The sequence below is a fragment of the Dipodomys merriami genome, unplaced genomic scaffold (genome assembly GCF_024711535.1).
Source record: "Dipodomys merriami isolate MVZ:Mamm:240054 unplaced genomic scaffold, mDipMer1.0.p SCAF_319, whole genome shotgun sequence".
Taxonomy (NCBI): domain Eukaryota; kingdom Metazoa; phylum Chordata; class Mammalia; order Rodentia; family Heteromyidae; genus Dipodomys; species Dipodomys merriami.
In genome coordinates this window covers 1041694-1065589 of record NW_027204704.1, presented here as the reverse complement: position 1 = coordinate 1065589, position 23896 = coordinate 1041694, and the positions used below count along the sequence as shown (strand labels likewise).

The following is a 23896-nucleotide window of genomic DNA, read 5'->3' as shown; positions in this document are numbered from 1 at the left end:
ATCACCTGCCTCCCAGATGATGGATGTGCCTGGATCCCTGGAAGCAGGGGTGAGCATTTGGCTGATATGTTACTCAATCTGTTATTCCAGTGCTTGGGACTGGGAGTTTCCTGTGGACCTGCCCCCTGCTCCGGCCCTATTTAGGTTGGACCATCAGTGGCACCAGACACCATGCCACATGTCTCTGTGATCCTGTCCTGTGTCCTGTCTCCTGGCTTGTCTCTGGTAATCATGGTGTCCCAATTCCCAATTCAGTACTGTATTGGTTTGTTGGTATTGTTTTTATTCTTTTTTTTCCCTTTCTGGCCTGCTGCCAAGCTGTCTAAGTGTATTTGTGGACAGCAATACTTTGTTACAACGGGCTGCTTGCAGACTGCTACCGGTGTAATAAAGATTCCAGTATTCCATCTTCCAAAATATGGCTTCTGTGCTCACTTTGGCAGCACATTGGCTGAAATTGGAACGATACAGAGAAGATTAGCATGGTCCCTGTTTAAGAATGACACACAAATTCGTGAAACGTTCCATATTTTTACAAAATAGTGTTCTAAACGTACCAAGAGCCTAATTACATCATTTATACAATAAAAAATGTGACTTCTGGGATAATTCACCTTACAACAAATATGCTGTCTTCATTTACATAAACACAAAGTTGGACCTAAAGTTAGCATTTCTAGAGCCAAGATAGATCCCTCTGTATAGTTATGTATTTAAACATAGCCTGGATGCATTTAGAAAAAATGTCTGTGTTACATCAGAAAGTTCTTAATTAGTAAACCAAGACCAAGACTCCAGATCCTATATAAGCCAGTCATTCTAGATAAGTCCAGAGCTGTTTGCTTCCATGAAGAGCTCTACTTTCACACTTTCATGAACAAATGTTTTTGTGACAATATGAGGTCTTCACCTCAGGAACTGATTTAACATACTTGATATTTTCTCTTTTTTTAAAGCAACACTATCACTCAACCACTTGTGCCACATCTTGATTTTTGGTGGTTAAGTAGAGATATTTCTACTGTCTTTTCTGCCAGAGCTGACTTCAAAGGAGATTCTCTCATCTTGGCCTCCATAAAAGCTAGGAATCAAAGCATGAGCCCTGTGGGCTTTTCTGAAGAAATCTTCTCTCTCTTGGAACAAGAGGTTTCATTCAGTGCTTCACCTCAGGCTTCCTGTGCCTTCAACAATTTCAGTATTTGTTTTTATTGTTCAAAGAGAATCCTTAAATCCTGGCCACGATTCCATTTACAAGATAAGGACAGTGGACTTCACACTGCCAGATTTAGCTAGGTTGCTAGCTTAACTCCTTCCCTCACACTGTTCACCCTTCTGGTGGTCTATACAGGCCTAGTACAAAAATGGAGGGATTGGGAGGCACTTGTGCCCTTGGCCTTCCTACTTGTGGCACACACACACACACACACAAACACACACAGAGGCTTATACACCAGGCATTTGGAAATAGCTCATTCTCCCATCTTTACACACTGGATGCTTTCTGAGAAGGGATGGTTCACAGACTGGAGTCCTTCTACCTAGGCCTGTCATATAGCTGAAATTAAAAGGCGGGAACCAAAATACCTCATTCATTCAACATAGGTCTGATGATAACATATTTAATTATTGCTTTAATCATTTTTATTACTATCACTTCACCAATACTTTTGGTTAAGCTCAAAATTTAAGAGACTTACTGCTCACTTAATATAAGACCAGCAATTAAAAACTAGCCAGTTACACTCCCTCAAGTGTGGAATCTTAGCTACTCAGGAAGCTAAATTAGAACGGTAATATTTGTAGGCCATCCTATGCAAAACCTTCATGAAAATGGTATCTTAAACAATAAAAGGGTGGATCTGGTGATATGTGCCTATCTTGTTTGCTCCTTGTGACATGTAATTATAAAAATTAGTCTAGAAATGCCCAGGCAGAGAAGCAAGACTGTAAGGTGAAAATTGAGTGATACAAAAGGGCATCTGTCATGGAAGGTAAAGGAAGACTTACAAATTTTCCCCCTGAATTCAACCTGAGGGCTACTAATATGACCTGTGCAAACAATACATTCTTCTAAATACTTAGTAGAAGAATTTGGATGTGGTTTACAGAATGATAGGTAAACAGTCCTTTACCAAGTGATTGCAAAAGGACCTTTGCATATGTCTATATGATGTTATAAAATTTATATCCTATTGTGTGGAAACCATGACTCCTGCTTGAATCAAGTAGTTCAGATCTACTGATCTAACAGGCCACTGGTGCTATACATCTGAATTCTTAGTTGCTCAAGAGTATGAGTTTTAAGGATAACAATTGAAAGGCAAACTAGGTAGGAAATGCTGTGAAGGTGTTAGTGCCAATTATCACCAAATTTCCCACAAGTAGTGCTGTGAATCAAGTTGATAGACTATCATTACTTTTGGTTACTTATTTAAAAAGCTCAGGGACAGTACCCAGGCCTGAGTAGAAAAACTCCAAAGCCAGGGAAGATATTTTTTAAAATGGGCTCTTTGTCCCTTGTGCAGAAAAGTTATCATTCCTGTGTAAGCCTAATGTACTCCATAGGGTATAGTCATTGTCCCTCAATTGAATTTGATATTGAAATGTCTTATAAGCCAGGGTAAAGATAGATTGTCACGAATATTTGGGTATCTTTTGTCATGTGAATGGACGTGCATATACCTTTATGTTTCTGACTAGTTCATAGGTCCTTGCAGAGGTTCAAGTTACTTTGTAGGACAATGTGGTCCATGTCTGTATGGAGTGGAATGAGACCTTCAATGAAAGATCTCAACATATAAAATGTGGCCAAATATTTCAGTATACTTGAAACAGTATCATAAGAAATGAAGGAGGCAAATAGTGTTGATTTAAGATCCTAGAATACCAATATATCTGAACGAGAAGACTGTGGTCTTGTACTAGGTGCACATAGATGCAGGAGAAATACTCTTTTCAGTCTGATCTGTCAGATGTATTTAAGCATTTTTGTTGTTTTTCCCTTTCTGATTGCACTTTATTTCAAGGCCACTCCAAGGGGTGAGTGACAGGATATTTAGTTTCAGCTCATTCTAAAAGCTCCTATGTCCTGAGAAGAGAAGTGGTGAACCATGACTTGGGTACATATTCACCCTAGACCCAATCACTAAGAGTGGGTTAAGTTATATAATTTTTCAGAATGTCAAGGGTCCTACCACAACTTTCATCCTGTAGTAATTTCCAAAGTTAGGCCTTAGAAGAGTTCAGCTTTTGTATGAAGATTTCAGCTCTAAATTAGATTATTTTCAACAGCCATCTATTGAATGTTACTGGATAAAGTGTACAAATAAAATCATATTTATGTTATAGAAAATTGTGTTATCATCATCAGGGTCAGTTAATATGACCCAAAGTCATGACCCTGAAGAGTCTGCTCTCCAGAGATCTAAGTATTTATCCAAGAACCTCCAGTTCCCAAGCAATCTTGACCCCAATGAGAGAGCAGGATGTCAGGTGAACCTTTTTTCTTCCTCAGGTTAACCTGGAATGATGCACCTCAGAGTGACTGGAAGGGACAGAAGCTGGGATACTGAGCACAGTGGATACTGAACAAGGCTATCATAGGATTTTCACTAGACCCTCACGGACCACCCAAGACTCCCTTGCATTACCTTGAACACTTATATCTTTATGATTCTCAAATTCTAGGTCATTTTTCCTCCCAGAATTAGGTTAACATTAAGTGTACATTTTTTTGTTCCATCAATGAATATTGAATTTCTTTTAAATTTTATTCTTTAAGTTTTCTGGATCACTTACACCCTTGTACAAAGTTCTTGTTATAGAAGTCTCAGTACTTTGAGTACATGACTACCTGGAGCATCCACAGTCAACCATCTTTTGCCTCACTTGCATATGAAGTCTGAGCAAATCCCAGCCAAAACATTCTAACTTAAATATTTCTTACAAAAAGTTTGATGTGGAGACTTTATCTGGTGTGGTGGAAGTTGGTTGGGCTCATGGTCTAGGCTAGAACTCAAAATGGAAGGTACAGAAAAAGAAAAGTTTGGTAAGGAACCAGCTGAGGAGAGGAGGGCAGTGCCAAAGTCTTCATGCAAGAGACCAGTCTGGCAAGCCCCATGGGACAGGAGTGAGAAGCCCACAGCAGGGCCTGTGCTACCCATCAGTCCATCACCACCACAGCATGGCACGTGCAGCATGGGCCAAGTTGTGCATATGTTTCTTACAGGGCTGACTGTGGACACAGGGACCTGTAAGACAAGTCAGTGGCCTAATGTAATAGTCTTGTCCTATGTAGATGATACAATGGCTTGTGGACAAGAAGCATTCGTAGTAAAACAATTGTTAGGTGTACTCGTACAAATTCTTCAGGACGTGTGTGTTTGTGTGTGTCCTAAGAAGAAAACAAATTGAAAAGTAGTTCAGAGAGAACTCAAATGACAAGAATGTGGGACTTGAGTGCACAGCAAGATAGATCCATTACAATCACAACAAATAAGTGAAAAGGAATGGTTTTCTTCACTTATTTTTACCTACCCTTACAAATCCCATTGTGTTCAAAATAATAAGGGCAGAAATGTATCTGTTGATGCTTACTGTTGTACGACAGCTAGTTTATAAGTGACAGCAGAGGCATAAGGTCTGTTCTGTGAGTGTCCCCTGCAATCACTGGAAAGACAGTACTATTGGAAGTGAACTAAAGCCACTTATTGCAGAGGAAGCATTTACTAATTTCAATGAGCAGACTTTTTGTTTTGCTTGTCCTCGGGCTTGATATCAGGGCCCAGGTGCTGTCCCTGAGCTGCTTTTGCTCAAGGGTAGCACTCTACCACTTGAGCCACAGCACCACTTCTGGCTTTTTCTGGGTATGTGAACCTGAGGTATAGAACCCAGCTCCTCATTCATGTGATGCAAGCACTGTACCACTTAGCCACCTTCCCTGTCCTATAAGCTGACTTTTTATGTTAAAAGAAGAAAGAATGTGTTGGTATGTACTATCCATGTGCAATTCCCAAGGTTCAGTCCCCCAAAGTGAAAGGAAGAAAGTAGAAAATGGGATGACATGAAGTATTCAGTTACAACTACAAAGAAAAATAGAAAAACAAAGGCAATGAGCAAGTAATTAGGTTTTTGTTTGTTTGGGACCATTTGTTTCTTCTTTCAATTGTTGTGTGAGAACTTTAAACTCAGGGAGGGCCTGACATATTCCCTAAGCTTTTCACTAAAGGCTGGCATGCTACCACTTCCAGCCACAACGGCACTTCTAGTCTTTTAGCATTTAATTGGTGATATGTCACAATGAATTTTCAGCTGATGTGCTGCTGAGGAATGAAAACCAGTGCCTCATGAATGTAAGGGAAACACACTACCACTGAGCCACACTCCCAGCCCCGCCCCCTTTCTTAAAATAGTGTGGTTGGGGCTGGCAATATGGCTTAGTGATAAAGTGCTTGCCTAGCATACATGGAACACTGGGTTTGATTTCTCAGTATCTAATAAACAACAACAACCACCAAACACCCCTAGAGGTGGTGCTGTAGCTCACGTGGGAGAGTGGAGGTCTTCAGCATAACAAAATTCAGGAACAGTTCTTAAGCCCTGAGTTTAAGCCCCAGGAATATCAAACAACATCATCAACAACAACAACAAATGAGTAAATGAAGACAAAAAAACCAATGTCAGCAAGTTTCATTGATAAACATAACACACACACACACACACACACACCTACACAAACACTTTTTAAAAACCATATTCACCTCCTTTACCCTGTCTGCTCACCCTCCCTGTTCCAACTGCTACCTACATCCACAGGAGAACTTATTCTATGTTTCTGTTGTTTTTTCATTCTTAAAATTTTTTTCTGAAGATTTTATACACACACACACACACACACGTATCGATATATATATATATATATATATGTATATATATATATACATATATATATATATATATATGGGTGAAAATTACATGAGCCAGTATGCATTTTTGCACAATTCCACCCACTTATTAAAACTGGCATTTATTTCCATATATCACATTAATAGTACCAATATTAGGTATTGATCTCATTGTCTGGGTGGTATCTCTGACCATTTTATCTTAAGGCTCTTTCACTCTTTCTACTCCTGTATTTTTAGGCGATGTATTATAGATAAGAGTTTCATTGACTTTTCTGAAAGGGCTGGATCAAAGCTCAATCCTCAGATCTCAGGATTACCATCATGAGACACTTGTGTCCAGCACCTTTAAATATTATTACACGTACTATGTTATTTGTGGTATTTAGTAATGAATTTTTTGTTTGTTTTTGTGCTGGTCCTGAGCTTGAACTAAAGGTCCTAAGTGGTCCCAGAGCTCTTCAGTTCAAGGTGAGCACTCTACCACTTGAGCCACAGCACCATTTCTGCTTGTCTGGTGATGAATTGAGATGTGTCTCACAGACTTCCCTGCCCAGGCTGGCTTTGAACTGTGATCCTCAGAGCTCAGCCTCAAGAGTAGCTAGGATTGTAGGCATGATGGATCAACATCCAGTTATACTTCAAAATACTGTATTTACTTATTTGTGGAATACAAAATGATGAGGATCACTTTTTACCTGTATTTTACCTATCGAATATCTAAGAACAATCCTACATCTATCTGTTAGTGTCTCTCAATTTATGGATTCCTGTAACCATCTTCTAGCTAGCTTCTGCACTTTATTTTTAACATATTTCCAATATTTTACATTACTTTTTTTTACTGCTACTATGTCTTAATTGTGTTTTTGTACAACTATCAAAAGGGAGCTGGAGAAAGGAATAGTAGTGGTGGAAGGGGGACGTTCATCCTCCTGAGAACTCCCTTTCACCCTCTAGGAAAGTAAGAAAACACATCAGGGACTCTGGTGTTTCATTATAACTCACTCAGCAGAACAAAACAATGGGCTAAGAGTGAATCAATCATAAGAGGCTCATCACTAGTGATTAATTAAATATAAAGTAAGCACTGAAGTCCATTTGGTTACTAATCCAAAACCAAATGCTTATGACTCTTGTCTTTATCACAAGAAAGTGCAAGTGTAGCTATGGTTCAAGTGGTAGAGCATTGTTAGCCTTGAGAAGAAATGATTCAGGAAAGTGTTGCTAGGCACCAGTGTCTCAGGCCTCTAATCCTACCTTCTCTGCAGACTGAGATCTGAGGATCATGGTTCAAAGCAAGACTGGGCAAGAAAAGATTAGGAGACTCTTATCTGCAATAAACAACTCAGAAAACCCGAAGTGGTGAGGCTCCTCAAGTGGTAGAGCAGTAGCGTTGAGCTGAAGAGCTCATGGACAGTGCCCAGGCCCAGAGTTCAAGACCCAAGCCCAATTAAAAAATGTAAAGTGCCTACTCTCTGAGTTCAAGCTGTAAGACTTGTTGTAACCTGTTTGGTTTCTCTGATGCAAAATGAGTTATCTTCCAGGTGAGACTTCCCACATTTATTACATTCCTAAGGTTTCTCAGGTGTGTGAATCCTCATAGGTGAATGGAGGTGTGAATTCAGGGTGAAGGACTTACCCATTTCTTACATGCATAAGGTTTCTCTCATGTGTGTTCTCTGATGCAAAGTAAGCTTTCATTTCAATCTGAAGGGACTTCCACATTTGTTACATTCATAAGGTTTCTCTCCAGTGTGAATTCTCTTATGTGTGTTGCAATCTGAATTCCAGGAGAAGGACTTTCAACATTTGTTACATTCATAAGGTTTCTCACCTGTGTGAATTCTATTATGGCTGCAAAGCTGTGACCTCTGCCTGAAGGATTTTCCACATTTGTTGCAATCATAAGGTTTCTCTTCTTTATGTGTTCTCTGATGAAATGCAAGTTGTACCTTCCAGTTGAAAGACTTTCTACTTTCCTGATAGTTGTATGTTCATTCTCTGATGAACATGAAGGTTTGACTTAATGGTGGAAAGACTTTCCACATTTGTTACATTCATAATTTTGGTCTCCTGTGTGCTCTCTGATGCAAAAGTGAGTTCTACATTTCTTGCATTCATAAGGTTTTGGGCTGGGAACGTGGCTCAGTGGTAGAGCGCTTGCCTTGAATGCATGAGGCCCTGGGTTCAATTCCTCTGCACCACATAAGCAAAAAGAAAAAAGCCGGAAGTGGCACTTTGGCTCAAGTGGTAGAGCACTAGCCTTGAGCTTAAGAGCTGAGGGACAGCGCCCAGGCCCAGAGTTCAGGCCCCACGACCAGACCCAAAAAAACAAATAAATAAAAATAAAATAAAAAATAAGGTTTCTCTTCTGTGTGAATTCTGTGGTGCGTGCTGAGAACTGACTTGTACATCAAATTTTCTTACATTCCTCATATTTATAGGGTTTCTCTACTGTGGGCTCTTGTGGAGGGAAAATCAGTTCTGTTTTCTCAGACATAGATTTTGGACACTGCTGATGCTCATCAAGCTTCTCCTGTGGATACATCCTCTGAGGTTTTGTTAGGTGTATGTCCTTATTGAAAGATTTTGCAAATCCAGTACAAATATAAAGATTCTCTCCTGTGTACATTTTTTTATGTGAACTGACTGTAGGTATTTTTTTTTTTTTGGCTCCAGTCATGGGGGCCTGAACTCTAGGCCTGGGTGCTGTCCCTCAGCTCTTCAGCTCAAGGCTAGTGCTCTACCACTTGAGCCATAGTGACATTTCTGGCTTTTTTCTTTTTGCTAATGTGGTGCTGAGGAATTAAACCCAGGGCCTCAGGCATGCAAGGCAAGTGCTCTACTACTGAGCCACCTTCCCAGCCCTACTGTAGGTCTTAAATGGAATGATTTTGCACATACAGTACATTCAGGTATTTCCCTCCCTCCCTGAAATATTTCTTGGGCAAGGACAGTAGAATTATCACACTCTTCTCTATATTCATTATGTTTACTGGAGTGTCCTCCAATACTGTCTAAAGAATATGGTCTCTTATTGTACTACCTTCCATTCTCTACCATATTCAAATGTTGCAGCTCATTTGGATTCTCACAATTTTGGATAAAAATGCTCAAAATATCTGTGGGGTTCTTCAACTTCAGTAGACACCCTGGGCATGCATCTCATTAGGTTCACTGAAATCCTCAGTCCTCATCCTTCAGGGTTCCCATTAGTCCTAGTCAGCTCTTCCTTATATTTTGAGCTCAAAATAAAAGTTGTTCCTAATCACACTCTTCCTTCAACTGTATCAGTAGTTGTGACTATTTCACACAGAGATTTATCCTGGAAAGACTTAATCACAGCATCTATTTTTTTGCACCTCTAAAATGATTCATAGGAAAAAAAATACAAAAACTTAATTGATATCCCAAAACTCTTCATTGTAAAGATGACACATTATCTTTTTAAATTTAAGATTTTAAAATAGCAAAGTTGGAATTGATTTATGAGAATTATATGCCTTTCTCTCTAAGGTATTATGAAAGTAATAATGATATTTTATGATGGAAAATAATATTTTTCTGTGTTTAAGTTTTTCTTTCTTAGTCAATTCACACTTCTAAAAATGCAAATTATGGCTATTTTCAGGAAATAACACATCTCTCTCTGAAAGTGTTACAAGAAATTTATCCTGCTTCAAGACAATCAGAAAATGTCAACATGAAACTACACATGAAAATTATAAATGTGTAGGTAATATAAAGGAATGTATAGAACATATATTTAATGTAATCTGTCTAAAATGATTTGTGAAGGGAAAACACAGCACCATATTCATGATTCATAAAGCATGAAGATTCAATAAAAAAATAAGTGTAATCAAAACAAAGTATGTGGATTAGTAATATGCATTAATTAGTACTGTACTTGCCTGGCAAATATGAGGACCAGTGTTCAAAGAATACCAACAAAAAATTAAAAAGTGTAATTGATTCAGATTTTCAATGGAATTATTCCATTGAAAAGTAACTATATTATATAATGTCATAGGCTAGTATTGTGACAATATTGTAAACTCTTAGAGTACCTAGTAATAATGCAATGCAGTACCTCCAGTAACTTAACTACCTATGTCTGTCATAAGAAAATCAGACTGTTTGGGAAATTTACTTTCTTGCAGTTCTATAGTATAGCAACAATTATGATGCATGTTTTACATATTTAGAAGTTCTGTGCTTCATCCTAAGGATGGTCTTTATTCTGTACACAAAATTTGTGGTAACTTCTTTTTTTTTTTAGATTTTATTTATTTATTTTTATTGTGAAAATACTGTACAGAGGGGTTACAATTACATGGGCAAGATAATGAGCATTTCTTATCAAGCATTGTAGCCTCCTCCTTAGTTTCCCCTTCCCATCACTGCCCATTCCCCCGACCCTCCTACCCAATCCTCCCCCGCCACCAAAGTTGTAAAGGTCGTTTTTTGACATAACGACTTGTATATCTCATTGTTGCAATGGGTCCACCTGCATCCCCATTTAAACGATTTGCTTGGGGTTACTTCTTTATTAAAGAAACAGTCAAACTACAAGATTAGGTTACAGCTACTGTATAAGAGCATTTTTTTCTTTTTTCTTTTCATCAGTCACCGGGCTTGATCTTTGGGCCTGGGCTCTGTCCCTTATCTCTTTGGCTCAAGGCTACTGCTCTACCACTTGAACCACAGCACCACTTCCAGCTTGTTCTGTTTATGTGGTGCTGAGCAATCGAACCCAGGGCCTCATGCATGAAAGGCAAGCACTCTACCACTGAGCCACCTTCCCAGCCCCTCTAGTAGCATTTTCAAAGGAGTATATTAGGACTTACATATTTGTTTGTTTCACAGATTCAACAAACCATAGAACCAAAATACTTGACAAAGTATGGCACCTATAGTAAACATGGAGTCTTTGATAAAACTGGCATTATCATGAACCATGCAGTATAACAACTATTTAGTAGGATTTAAAATGTAATAGGTATCAGAGGTGATTTGCAGTGTATAGAAGATTGCCTGAAATTATATTACAGGTGATTTGCACTGTATAGAATGCTGTCTGTAGGTTACATGAAAGCAAACTAAGAAAGAAGAATCAGATGAGACATAATAAATAGCAAACATAATAAATAGCAAAGTAATTACTAAAATGAAATCATATTTATATTGTAATCCAAAAATACTAAATATATCAGGTAATTTCTGATTTAAACTGAAGAAAATATACTCAAAAAACTCAATAAGCCATCCAAAGAAATATACATTAATTATTAAGAAATCAAAATAAATCAATAATGATACCTGAAGCAAAAAGCAATAATGAAAAGTAAAATACTGATAATATGAGAGGAAATAAACATCAGCACAAATTGTGTTACCACAGATACAGAGCATTGATAATAACAGGTATATCATCAATCTATATAATAAAAATTTTATTCTGAAAAGTAGTGTACAAAGGTATGGTTAAAAGGCCAAAGAATGTTAATTTCTTTAATCTATAATTATGATTGTAGAATTAATACTCCTCTTTTTTTTTTGTTGGTTGTGGGGCTTGTACTCAGGGTTTGCATGCTATCCCTCAACTTGATATCAAGGTGAGTGCTCTACCACTTGAGCCACACTGCCACTTCCAGTTTTCTAGTGCTTTATTGGAGATAAGAGTCTCATGGACATTCTTGCCCGTGCTGGCTTTGAACTGTGATCCTCATATCTCAGCCTCCTGAGTAGCTAGGATTACAGGTGTGAGCCACCGGGGCCTGGCATCTAATACTCCTCTTAATGACTGAACAACCAGATAAATGGTCATCACACACACACATGTGGAAGGCATTATCTTTATCTAAATGCTGTTTATAAAGCACTATGCTGTTATATTTACCAAGACAGACACACTGAGAATAGATCTGAAGACAAATTGTCTAGAAATTGAAGTACCTGGTTTCAGATGCCCCCTCACAGACCACCAGGGACCACAAACAATGCAAACAACAAAGAGTCATTTTTTGCAAACTTGAGCTTGGTCCTCCGTGCACTCAGTAACTGGTAATGCTAAGAGGCCCCGAGCACAAAATTAGTACAACTTTTATAGTATTAAACAAGTTCACAAGTTTAGGGGGTTTCCACACAAGCAAGTTCAGGGGGGTTCCACACAAACAAGTTCATAAGTTCAGGGGTTTTAAGTACACCCGGACTGTACTTCCCTTTTTCTGATGGAACACCTGGGCAACTGTTCTGTTCCTTAAGGTTGGGCAGGGTTGGTGGCAACCTGTGGTTTTTCTGAGAACTATTTTTTCCTTTGGCAGCACAGCTCTCTTTGGTGGTTACTCTGAGCGCAGCACAGCTCAAGGGGCTTGATCTTAAAATAGAGTTACTTTAGCTCTTCAGAAATCAGTATGAGAAAGAAATCTATGTTATAAACACAATAAAATCCAACAATATGTTTCTAGTGATCTATCAGTAAAACAAACAGAAGGAAACTAGAATGGATCTGTAACAAATGTATGCTATCACTATGATTTATAGAATATTAAAGGGAGCCACTCTCTTAATTAAGTTGTGAAATAAATACAAGTGCTTTCAATTATGTATGGTGTATTCACATGTATATCTTCTGGAGGGTGTGGCAGAGCCATAGAATTTGAGGGATATAGGCAGATGAAAATATAGTATACAACTCAAGAGTAGAGATAGGAGGGAGGGATTGGGAGAGAGTGAAGGAATGGAAGACACTGTATAAAAATAAAAGTATTAATCTCTGTATGCATTACCTCCATAATAACATTAAATTACATTAATAATAAAATAATACCTCTAGCATAAACCATTTGCTTGGTGATCAAAATCTACCATAGTTAGAAGAACAGTTTCAATTATTAGACATATAATGCAACACTTAAATGGAAAGATAAACTATTTCAATTTAGGTTGAATATTAATTCTACATAAACCAATAACAATAATCTGTTTCATTGTAGTATTCAATTAAGTGTTAATGTTAAATGTTGAGGTAAGAAAAAACAAGACAAGCACTTCTGGCGTTCAAGACTGTCATTTTACCCTAACTATTAAGGAGGAAACTGAGGTCTGGAAGCCAGCTTAGATAGACAACTCAAATTAAGCAGCTAATGAACAGGTTAGAGGTATGGCTCCAGTGATAGTGCCAACAGTGAGTTAGGAAGCTGACTGACTGTGAGACCTGGAGTTCAAGCTCCAATAGTAGCTCTAGAAACCTATGGTGGAGTCTGAGTTATGTGTATTACATGTGTTTTTAATTAGAAACCTAATGGTTGTGAAAACTGGCAAGTCTTCATCTCAGACATAAAGAGAAAAGAAAATGAGTGGAGGAGAGAGAGAAGGGAAGCCAAAAGTCAGGGAAAAGGTGGAAGAAGAGGAGACAAGAGAGTACTGGAGAGAAGGGAAAAAGAGGAAAAGGGAAAGGAGGAGGAGAAAACAGGAGAGGAAGAAAGCCTTCTGGCATTAGATTTGACAGTAAATCTTAAATAGGACACCAAAAGTGACTCATGCAACAAAGAGGCAAACAAACAAGTGCCAGGCTTTCGGGGCTCACACCTGGAATCCTAACTACTCAGGAGAGTCAGATCTGAGGATCATGGTTCAAAGCCAGCCTGGGCAGGAAAACCTGTGAAATCTTATCTCCAATGAAGCACCAGAAAGCCAGAAGTGGTGCAGTGGCCCAAATGGTAGAGTGCTAGGCTTGAACTGATGGGCTGAGGCACAAGCTCAGACCCAGACTTCAAGCCACATGACTGACAATAAATAAATTAATGAATAAGGGCTGGGAAGGTGGCTCAGTGGTAGAGTGCTTGCCTCGAATGCATCAGGCCCTGGGTTCCATTACTCAGTACCACATAAGCAGAAAAAGTCAGAAGTGGGTGCTGTGGCTTAAGTGGTAGAGTGTTAGCCTTGAGCTGAATAGCTGAGGGATAGCACCCAGGCCCAGAGTTCAGGCCCCAGAACTGACCAACAAAACAAAACAAAACAAAACAAAGCCAAGAAAATGAATAAGTAAAAATTAAAAAATAAATACAAAACCAAAAAAGAAAAAAACAAACAAGATTAAGTGCACATAATCATAATCTTGTATAATGAAAAGAACTATCAAGGAAGAAGCAAAAGCATGGTAGGAGAAAATATTTACATATGTCTTTAAATAGATTTCTAACAAATCTGAATAAGAAAATATAAAGAAAATCCTACAAGTAACCCCCACACAACAAAATCTAATTTTAAAATAGGAAAAAGATTGAAGAGACTTTTCTAAAAAGGACATACACAAATAGCTGATTAAAATATAAAAGTAGAATCAATGGTCATGAGAATAATTCAAATCAATATTACAATAAAATAACTATTTTACACATGTTAGTATGGCCATAGTTTTAAAAAAAATACCAAAAATCCTTCCAAACTCCAACAAAACCTAGGAAAGTTGTGACAACAATGTGAACCTTGGTGCATTTCTCTCAAGTATGTAAAAGTATCAAAGATGGCACAAAGAGTCCTAAAAAGAACTTAATATAGAATTACATAGAAATATGGTCCAGCTACACTTGTACATACCTTAGAGAAAAACAGAGATTTCTATAAATACCATCAAAAATACAGCCTAAGTTTCAAGAAAGACAAATACCACAAAGCAGTCCAAGAGTATTTACAGAGACAATTGAAGTACTTGTAACACACTCAGTCCTGTACGACAATCAAAGTTATGTTTGAACACACTATTTCAGCAAATCCAGTAAAACTTCATTAGGATAGTCTAATGTGTGTATGAGAATGTGATGTCTGACCAGTTTCTAGCCAACCTTTGCCTTCCATGAGAAGTTACCTCCTAGGTGTCATTGAATCACATAACAAGTGGGACCACTTTGTCCTCACAATAAAAAATGAGAAACAAACTAAAGCAAATCTGCTCTTAACTTAGAAGGCAAGTTTTGATAATCTGCTAAATCTCCAAGCCATCTTTAGCTTTTTTAGAAACATGTTCCTGAAGCTGAATCTTTTTTTTTTAATGTTCTTCAATCTTGGAAACACTTAGATTCATAAAATGGAATGTCAAACAGTGAGAAATAAAAGAATCTCATCAGAGATCCTGCCATTCTTTCTTGCTGTTGACAATGAATAAAGATTCTGGAACCATGGCTTGGAGAGAAGCCAAATGAGAGTCAGAAAGAACCTGTGTGATTTTACCCTAGAAGTTCCTGCTCAGAACATGATGATAGGTGGGCTGGAAAAGCATAAAGCCTTCTTATGGGAGAAGAAACATTCCGGAATCAAGTAGAACATTAAAGTATCCAGTAATGACAAATCCACAGAAGACTAAAGCCTTATGTGTTACTAAACAATATTAACAGAAAATACACACCAAAATGTAGATCCATAAAATTTAAAAGAAACAACTTATATAGGGATGTGCTTTTGCTTATACTTGTTGGTTGATGACACAGGAAATTCTATTATCCAGCGTTCTGTCTTTTTTTCCCATTTACCCACAATGGTAATTGTTAATATAAAATACATGAACTTTACAGTGACATTTACAAAAAGTGCAAAGATTTATTCTGTTTACTTCAGTGAGGTTGTTTTTGATAGGAAACACAATATGAATCTTTTAAAAGAAGTGTTTGCACATTAGTACTGGCGTTTTCTACATCATAAGAATATTTTCTTTCTTTGAAAAATTAAAGTGGAGCTGGGAAGGTGGCTCACTGGTAGATGCTTGTCTTGCATGCCAGAGGCTCTGGGTTGCATTCCTCAGCACCACATAAGCAAAAAGAAAAAGCCGGAAATGACACTATGGCTCAAGTGGTTAGAGGGCTAGACTTGAGCTGAAGAACTGAGGGACAGCATCCAGGCCCAGAGTTCAGGCCCCACGACTAGACCCCCCCCCAAAAAAAGAGAAAACTTAAAACGTATTTATTGTAGCCTAAATGTTCACATTCACAATACTTAAGATGAGGAGTGTTACACATTTCAAAGTGGGATATTTTTGTGTGTTTGGGGATTTGGACTGTCCTCATCCACATTAGTGACTGAACAATCTGCCTCAAAATTGTCAAGTTTTCTATTTCATCTTATTTTATTAGAATATAATCTGAATTTAAAAGAGGACATTGTAACTGGGCTCTCATGTCTAATGGCTGTAATCTTAGCTTCTCAGAAGACTGAGATCTGAGGAAAGTTAATATTATCCACACCTTTGCTCCTCAGCTCCACCAAGACGAGCTCCTCCCAGACCTAGAGTTCCCTCCATACTGCTGACCACTCTCTCCCTCTACCCACACCTACCTGAGCATGCACCTACCTAACTTCCTGCCCCCTGCTCCTGTGGCTACCTGAAGACAGACACATGCATGTGCTCCCTCTCCTGGGAAATATGGTCCTTCTAGTAAACCTTATAATAATCTTTCTCCTGTGCCTGCTTGTGGTCCCCTGGGATGCACATGATGGATCCCTACAAGGATCACAAAATGAAGCCATTGGTAAAAGAATGTCTGAGACTTATCTCCAATAAAATAGCCAAAGTAGCTGGAAGGGGAGGTGTGGCTTAAGTGGTACAACATTATCATTGAACCAAATAATTTCATGGTCATTTTCCAGACCTTGAGTTCAAGTATCAGGACAAGCACACATATATCAAGGTCATTGTATTGTATTCAAATTATATTTTAACAATTAAATTGGAATACATAGATAGGAAGTCTCTCTCTCTCTCTCTCCTTTTTTGTTGGTTGTGCGTCCTGAACTCTGAACCTGGGAACTGTTCCTAAGCTCCTAAACTCAAAGCTAGCACTCTACTACTTATGCCACAGTGCACTGCCAGCTTTTCCTGCTTCTGTGGTTCTGAGGAATCATACTCAGGGTCTCATTCATGCAAAGCAAGCACTCTACCACTGAACCACCTGCCCAGCCAGTCTCTCTCATTTTAAGTGATGTAAAATAGACTAATTATATTAATGGAGAAATTGTAATTTGTCAAGAAAGGACACAATAATTGGAGTATATCTGTGCCACATGCATTTTGAAAGTTTCAAACACCATAGGAAGTGCAGAGGGTGAAAAGAAGATCACTATGTTTATATAAGACATATTCAAGGAATGTTTACCATTCATTGGCTTCAAAGCACAAAAACCAAGTTTATAAAGCCACATGGGTGAGTACCAGAATCTCTAGGTTCAGTCTCTAGACTCTCCTTGTCGAGAGAACCAGAGGATTCTCAGCCAGTTTCTTGCACCTGCAGGAACAAGTGCTAATGGCAGCACAATTCCATTAGGCCAAAAAATATCCTCAACCTCAGACTGGGGAAAGATGGTAAGGGCAGACTTTGGCTGGCGACTCAGATTGCTTCAAGTTACAGCTTCCAAGTTCCTCTGAAGAAGAGACACTGGGCTTCTTACTCTTGGCTCTGACTAGAATGCAAAGCTGTACTTCAGAGCACTTCCAGCAGCAAGGCAAAAGGAAAGAAACTTGAATTTACAAACTAAAAACATCAACAGTGGCCAAGCAGGTTCAAGCGCCTTACCCCGGCAGCCCTCCATTCTTTCGAAGGATCTGTGCCTCAATAGAAACTACAATTCCCATAACACAATGCATTCAACTAGAGGAAGTGGGCTTGTTACAGGGTTTGGACTGGCACCAGACACTTGGTCCTAAGTGTGCATGGATGCATGGGGACCTTTCTCTCCCAGCTGCGGGAACTAAGGTGAGTTTCTTCTTGAAAAATCAGTTTACCTCCTGAAACATTGTGAGATCAACCAAAACAAAGAAATGTATTAGGATCATTAGATAATTTGGCTTTTTAATTCGTAGTTTTATTAATGTAATTGAGGTTATGAGATTCCATGGTTATTGATTTTGTTTTTGTTCAAAAGTATGTTCCTCTGAATATAAATTAGGTCACTGTTTTGCCTTCAAAATTTGAATATCTCCCCTCTCACTTTAAAAAGGTATTTGCAGCTGGGTGCCAGTAGCTCATGCCTGTAATCCTATGTACTAAGGATGCTGAGATCTGAGGATGCTGCTCCAAAGCCAACTCAGGCAAGAACATTCATGAGCTTTCTCTCCAATTAACCACTAAAAATACGGAAGTGGCCTTGTGGTTCAGGTGGTGTAGAGCTCACCTTCAGCAGAACAGCTCACGGATGCAGCTCAGGCCCAGAGTTCAAGCCACAAGATCAGGTATTTCCATACACTGAGCTGATTGATTCTGGAATTATTTTCCCCTTCCCTAATACATATATGTATATATAATATATATTATATATTATATATACATATATATGAATAAAATAGCAGAATTTTAAGGTAGACATACTTTATAATCTTAGAATTGAATACATTGGTCAAACTCTTCCCATTATTTTCCCAGAAACTCCCAAATTCCCTCTATGAAAATTTGAGGAGTTTTTGGTTATTGGCATATGAAATTTGCCTTTTCTTTAATAATTTTTTCCCTCCTTTTGTTGTTGGTCCTGTGGCTTGAACTCAGAGCATGGGCACTGTCTGTGAGCATTTGCTGTGCTGTACTTGCCTTTCTTTTATTAATTGCTTCAGGAAACTAGTGAAAAGTTTCCTCCCAGGGGTTTCTTAGAAAATGGTACTCCTCCTCCAAGACTCTTTCAAAAATGGTTGTCTAGGTAGATCAGGATGAATGTGGGTGGAGATAGAGTTCAGGGTAGGTCTATGTTCATGTGAAGCTTGATAACTTGATCCAAACCAGTCTGTTTTTACTTTTCTGTTTTGCATATCCTGTTGTTTTGATTTTCTACCTGTTCTCTGATCCTAGAAGTTTCTGCGTGCTAGGGGTCCTCAGACTTGTCTTCCCAACTGTATCCATTACACTGTGGAATAAACATTTTGCCTCCCTCCCTCATGTCAGACATCCTAAGCTTTTCTCTTAAGGATTTGTTGTGATTGTTGATGATCCTTTCCACACATCATGATTGGGAAGGATTGTGTAGGAAATATTCATCCCTGATATTCAGTCCTCCATTGCATGGGTCCTTCCATGCCTCTTTTAGAGGACTTGAGCTATTCCTCATTGAAATGGAGATCATGAGGCACATTTGGATATATAGATGTCAACTTTGGAGCAACTATAAAATATGAAGGAAAAATAATACTTTCTTTCTGTAAAAGTTAAAAGTTCCTGAGAGGCAAAGAGATAAGGATCAGGTATAAATGGGTGCTTCCTAGACTAGCTGTGTCACATAGTTTTCATTGTTCAAGCGTACATTTTTCAAACATTCATTTCTAAGTATTATGTTCATTGTACTAGTAGAAATAGAATTCACTTCCTACATTATTTTTGAATTGTTCAATGCTCACAGAGTAAGTCTCATTATTTGTTATACAGATATTATATCCTCTTCCTTCATTCATCTCAATGATTGACTGTTCCAGATGCTGAGGTAGAAGGTACAAGTATGGTACGGTATTCAGGGATAAATTATGGTTCTGATGTCCTCTGGAGGAAAAGGTGAATGAATGGAAAACATGGAGCTCATGCATAACACTTCTAGAATTCCTATGGCAGGAGATGTGGTGCACCCCTCATGGGTTCCACTATGCCCGGAGATTCCTGTGGTTGCATTGATGCACCACCATGGAGGGCATGTGGATTATAGAGAGCCTGTGGATTTCACATCTTGTCTACTGTTGTACTGGTGGAAGTCTCCCAGTATGCACTGCATAACTGGGCTCAAGGAGTGACGTGATCAGTGGTACCTTGCTGGCCCCCATGTTTGTCAGCCTGTTTTGACAAGCTCACCCTGACATCTGCAAATGGCTGCTGCTGAGGCCTTTGGACTAATGCCTCTCTCTATCCCATACCTCTGTATCAGAGACATGTCCTGTTTCATGGTTTTGTATCAGTTACTGTGCAATGTTGTGTTATGTATCCATACATGCTGAGCTAGGTATGGTTTTCAAGGGAGGGGTAATTTTTTTTTTTTTTTTTTGTCGGTCGTGGGTCTTGAACGCTGGGCCTGGGCGCTGTCCCTCAGCTCTTCAGCTCAAGGCAAGCTCTCTACCACTTGAGCTACAGCGCCACTTCCGGTTTTCTGGTGATTTATTGGAAATAGGAGTCTCACGGTCTTTCCTGCCCGGGCTGGCTTTGAACCGCGATCCTCAGATCTCAGCCTCCTGAGTAGCTAGGATTACAGGCGTGAGCCACCAGCGCCCGGCTGGGTGGGGTAGTTTTTGATGCCTCTATCAGGAACAATTGTGTTCTCACTAACTGCATAAATACTCTGAGATTACTATGCAATCACCTTAACTTATGTTGCTTGTTCAGTTGATATAACCATTATGGTATAATCAGTTTGGGTCTCTGTTTTCTATTGAGGTTTATAGGCTCTTAGCCATTGCTGAAGATTTTTTGGAATATTGGTTGCCAGCATTTTTGCTACCCTAAATGTTCTTGCTAGTGCTACTGCTTCTGCTGTGAACTTTATCCAAACCATATATACAACACAATATGTTAATAGTTTGGCTTGATATGTTTCTGATGCCCTGGGATGCAGGTGGGCTTGGATAAGATTGTGATACGTTTTATGATTTGGAAACAGCAATGATGTATATTGATAATCAAGTAGATGTGCTAAAGACACGGTTAAAAATGATGTGACATGCTAATGGTTAGTACGTCTGTGTTATCCCTCAATATGATATGGGCCAATATCCAGTGACATATTTGAGGAATCCGGACCTTTGATAATTTTTGGGGGGGAGGATCTGGTCATAGGGCATGAACTCTGGGCCTGGGTGCTGCAAGGCTAGCGGGCTACCACTTGAGCGACAGTGCCATTCTTGCTTTTTTCTTTTTGCTTATGTGGTGCTGAGGAATCGAACTCAGGACCTCATGCATGCAAGGCAAGGGTTCTACCACTGAGCCACACTGAGCCACACACACAGCCCTCCTTTGATAAATTAAGCTTAGACATTAGGCAGCTACAGGGTCAGAAACCTGATATTGGTCACTCCACCCTATAGGTAGCACACCCTGCAGACTTAGCTGCATCAGTTCTCCATTATCTGTAGGGATTCAACCTGGGAAATAGCAATCCTTTTTCCATTTCTTAGGCATATTCCTGTTTCTTATTTTCATATTCCTTTTTCTTCCATTCTTATTGAGATGTATGATCTGCTGCATTTTCTAGGCTCAAGCTGATAGACACTTGCTCAATTTACAAAATAAAAAGGAGGACTTGTTGCAGACTCAGAGGTGCAAGGACTGTCAACGTGTGAGCAAAAGCTCCACAACCATGGACTGCAACCTTCAGGGCTGTAAGTACTTGCCATTTTCCTAGGAGGGAGTGTTCCTTTTAGCTTCTGGGCCTGGGGCCTTACCTGTAGGAGATTGGTGGACAAAGGTTGACCGAGAATGAGGAAGGATGCACATGATCTGCAGTTGTTGTCACATTGAGTCCTAGAACAATGTGATGCAAGAACTTGACAGATATAGAAAGTGTCTATAGCTAAAGATATTGCAGAAATAAAGAGAGATTCATCATTGGCCTGGTCTCTGTCTCTTCCATTATCATCCCCTTGTTCTTCTGGAGCACTGCTGGTGTTGTGGCTGGCCCAAGCAGTGGTAGTATGCTTACCTAGCATGCATGAAGCCCTGGTTCAAGTCCTCACTACCTCATACACAGGAACGCAAAATGTGGAATTGTGGCTCAAGTAGTAGGATGCTAGTCTTGAGCAAAAGAAGTTCAGTGACAGTGTCCATGCACTGAGTTCAAGCCCCAGAGTTGGGACATAAAACACAAGAAATGCAAGTTGGGTGCTGGTTCCTCATGTCTGTAATCCTTGCTGTTCAATAGGCTGAAACCTGAGGATCCCAGTTCAAAGTCAGCCTGGCCACCAACATGTGTGAGACACTTATCTCCAGTGACCACTAGAAATCCAGAAGTGTGTTGTGGCTCACATGGTAGAGTACTTCAGCTCAGAGATGGTTCCCAGGTTCAAAGTACAAGTGCCGTGAACGAACAAAAAAAAAAGGATAAAAATATAAGTAAATGCACCAGAAATACAGGCTTGAACAATGAAAACTACAGTTCACATGTAGTCTTGGAAGTACTCCAATTCTTTCTGATCCTTTTCTCCTTGCCTCTCAGGAATTTAATTTTTTTGAATGAAATTAAATTTTCTTTATATTATTAGAGTTGCTTTTAAGTTGAAGTCTATAAATCCAAATATGCCCTTTGATTTCCATTTTCATGAGGAATAATTCAGGTCCAAAAAGGAGATATAGAAAACCTATACACTGGAGACTTAAACCAGGCATGAAACTTTCCAATACAAACCATCTCATTTATATTGTATGTAAAGGATCACCAAAAATCACAATAAATATTTAAGAGACAAGTATAGGATCTCTGAATATGAGAGAGGGAGACTGTTGCAGACTCTGGGGTGCCTGCCAGGAGCAGGCAAACTGTGAACAAAGGCTTCAGGGCCATTGACTCCCACCCTCAGGGTTGCAAGTCCTTGCCCTTTCTTGGTTTGAGGAAGTGTGTGTTGTAGCTGTTTGGCCTGGGGCTTTAAGTGAAGGGAGGCTTTGGTGGAAAAGATAGATTGAAGTAGAATGAGGAAAGGTGTGTGCTGTTTGCACTTTTTCGCACAGTGGGCATAGACCAATATTACACAAGCATTTGAGAAATATAGCAGAATTGTGCCATCAGCCATCTCTCTGTCTCCTTAATTATTATCCCGTTGGCCCACAGAAGTCTTAATTGTGCTCTGTACGACTGTGGCAGAAGGCAAAGATTTATTCCACAGTTTAATGGATAAGGTCTGAGAAGACAAGTCAGAGGTCCTCTAGATATGTAGCCTAAAGCTACTGAGAGGAAGTTTTAGGATCAGAGAAGAGGTAAGAATTCTAAAGAGATTTTCACATGCAAAATGAGAAGACAAAAGCAGACTGGTTTGTAAATGATTAAGATTCACATCAACATAGCCTAGCCTAAACTTCACTCTTCTACTCACCTGCATTCATTCTGACCCCCTAACCACTTCTTTGTAGGAAAAGCAGGGAAATGTGCCATGCTCTTAAGAATCCCTGTGAGGAAACTTTTCACTAGTTACCTGAAGAAATTATTAAAGGAAATCCAAGTAGAGCACAGCAAATGCTCACAGACAGTGACCAAGCTCTGAGTTGAAGCCTCAGGATGAACAGAAAAAGAAAAAACATAAAACCCTTAAATGAAAAGCAAAATTCAGAAACAGCCAAAAACTCATTTTCATTTAATAGATAAGAATTGGGGATTTTCTGAAAGAATTAATTGTTTGATTTTGCAAAATTTAAATCAACACAAGGATTATGAGGCATATCCACATAACCATCTTCTTATTCTATGCCAGTGTGTAAATTACACTAATGGAAAATGACCGGTTATAAGTTCAGTGTCTATGAGTACATTTGTAAGATGAGAGGGGAGGTATTAAACAATGTAAAGCAAAACAGAGATATAATTTACACTCAGCAGAACACAGGCATAGAACAAAAAGAAAGGTATGAGAAACACAGTCTCATAACCTCAATTTCATTATTAGAACTAAGTACCAAAAAGTCAATGCATCCAATTCTCCCCATATATATCCATTTTCTGGTTGGTCTTACAATATTTTACAAAGGAAACAGTGGTTTTGAAGAAGAAACTCACCTTAGCTCCCACAGCGGGGAGAGAAAAGTGCCAATGCATCCAAGCACTCTAATGAGCAGAGGTGAAGCAAGGTGGCGCCGAGCATTATGGGAATTGTAGTCTCCTTGGAGGGCTTTTGGTTTGAAAGTCCTGAGTTGTTTTTGTTTTTGGAGGGCGGAAGTGGCGCAGAGATCCTTTTGCGCATGCGTCTCCACGCCCACCTTGGGCTTATTAAGTCGGCCCCTTCTGGATTCTTTTCCTTTGCCTTGCTGCTGGAAGTGCCCTGAAGTAAAGTTTGG

The 23896-nt window shown here is 39.1% G+C and overlaps 1 protein-coding gene and 1 non-coding gene across 2 annotated transcripts in view; both read left to right on the top strand.

The window, feature by feature from the left end:
- The window catches only part of LOC138841398 (zinc finger protein 84-like), a 130379-nt gene that overhangs the window by 38903 nt on the left and 67580 nt on the right, over nucleotides 1-23896 (top strand). The window lies entirely within an intron of this gene.
- On the top strand, nucleotides 428-534 carry LOC138841403 (U6 spliceosomal RNA). Its single transcript, XR_011376413.1, has one exon. It is a non-coding gene; the product is annotated as a U6 spliceosomal RNA (small nuclear RNA).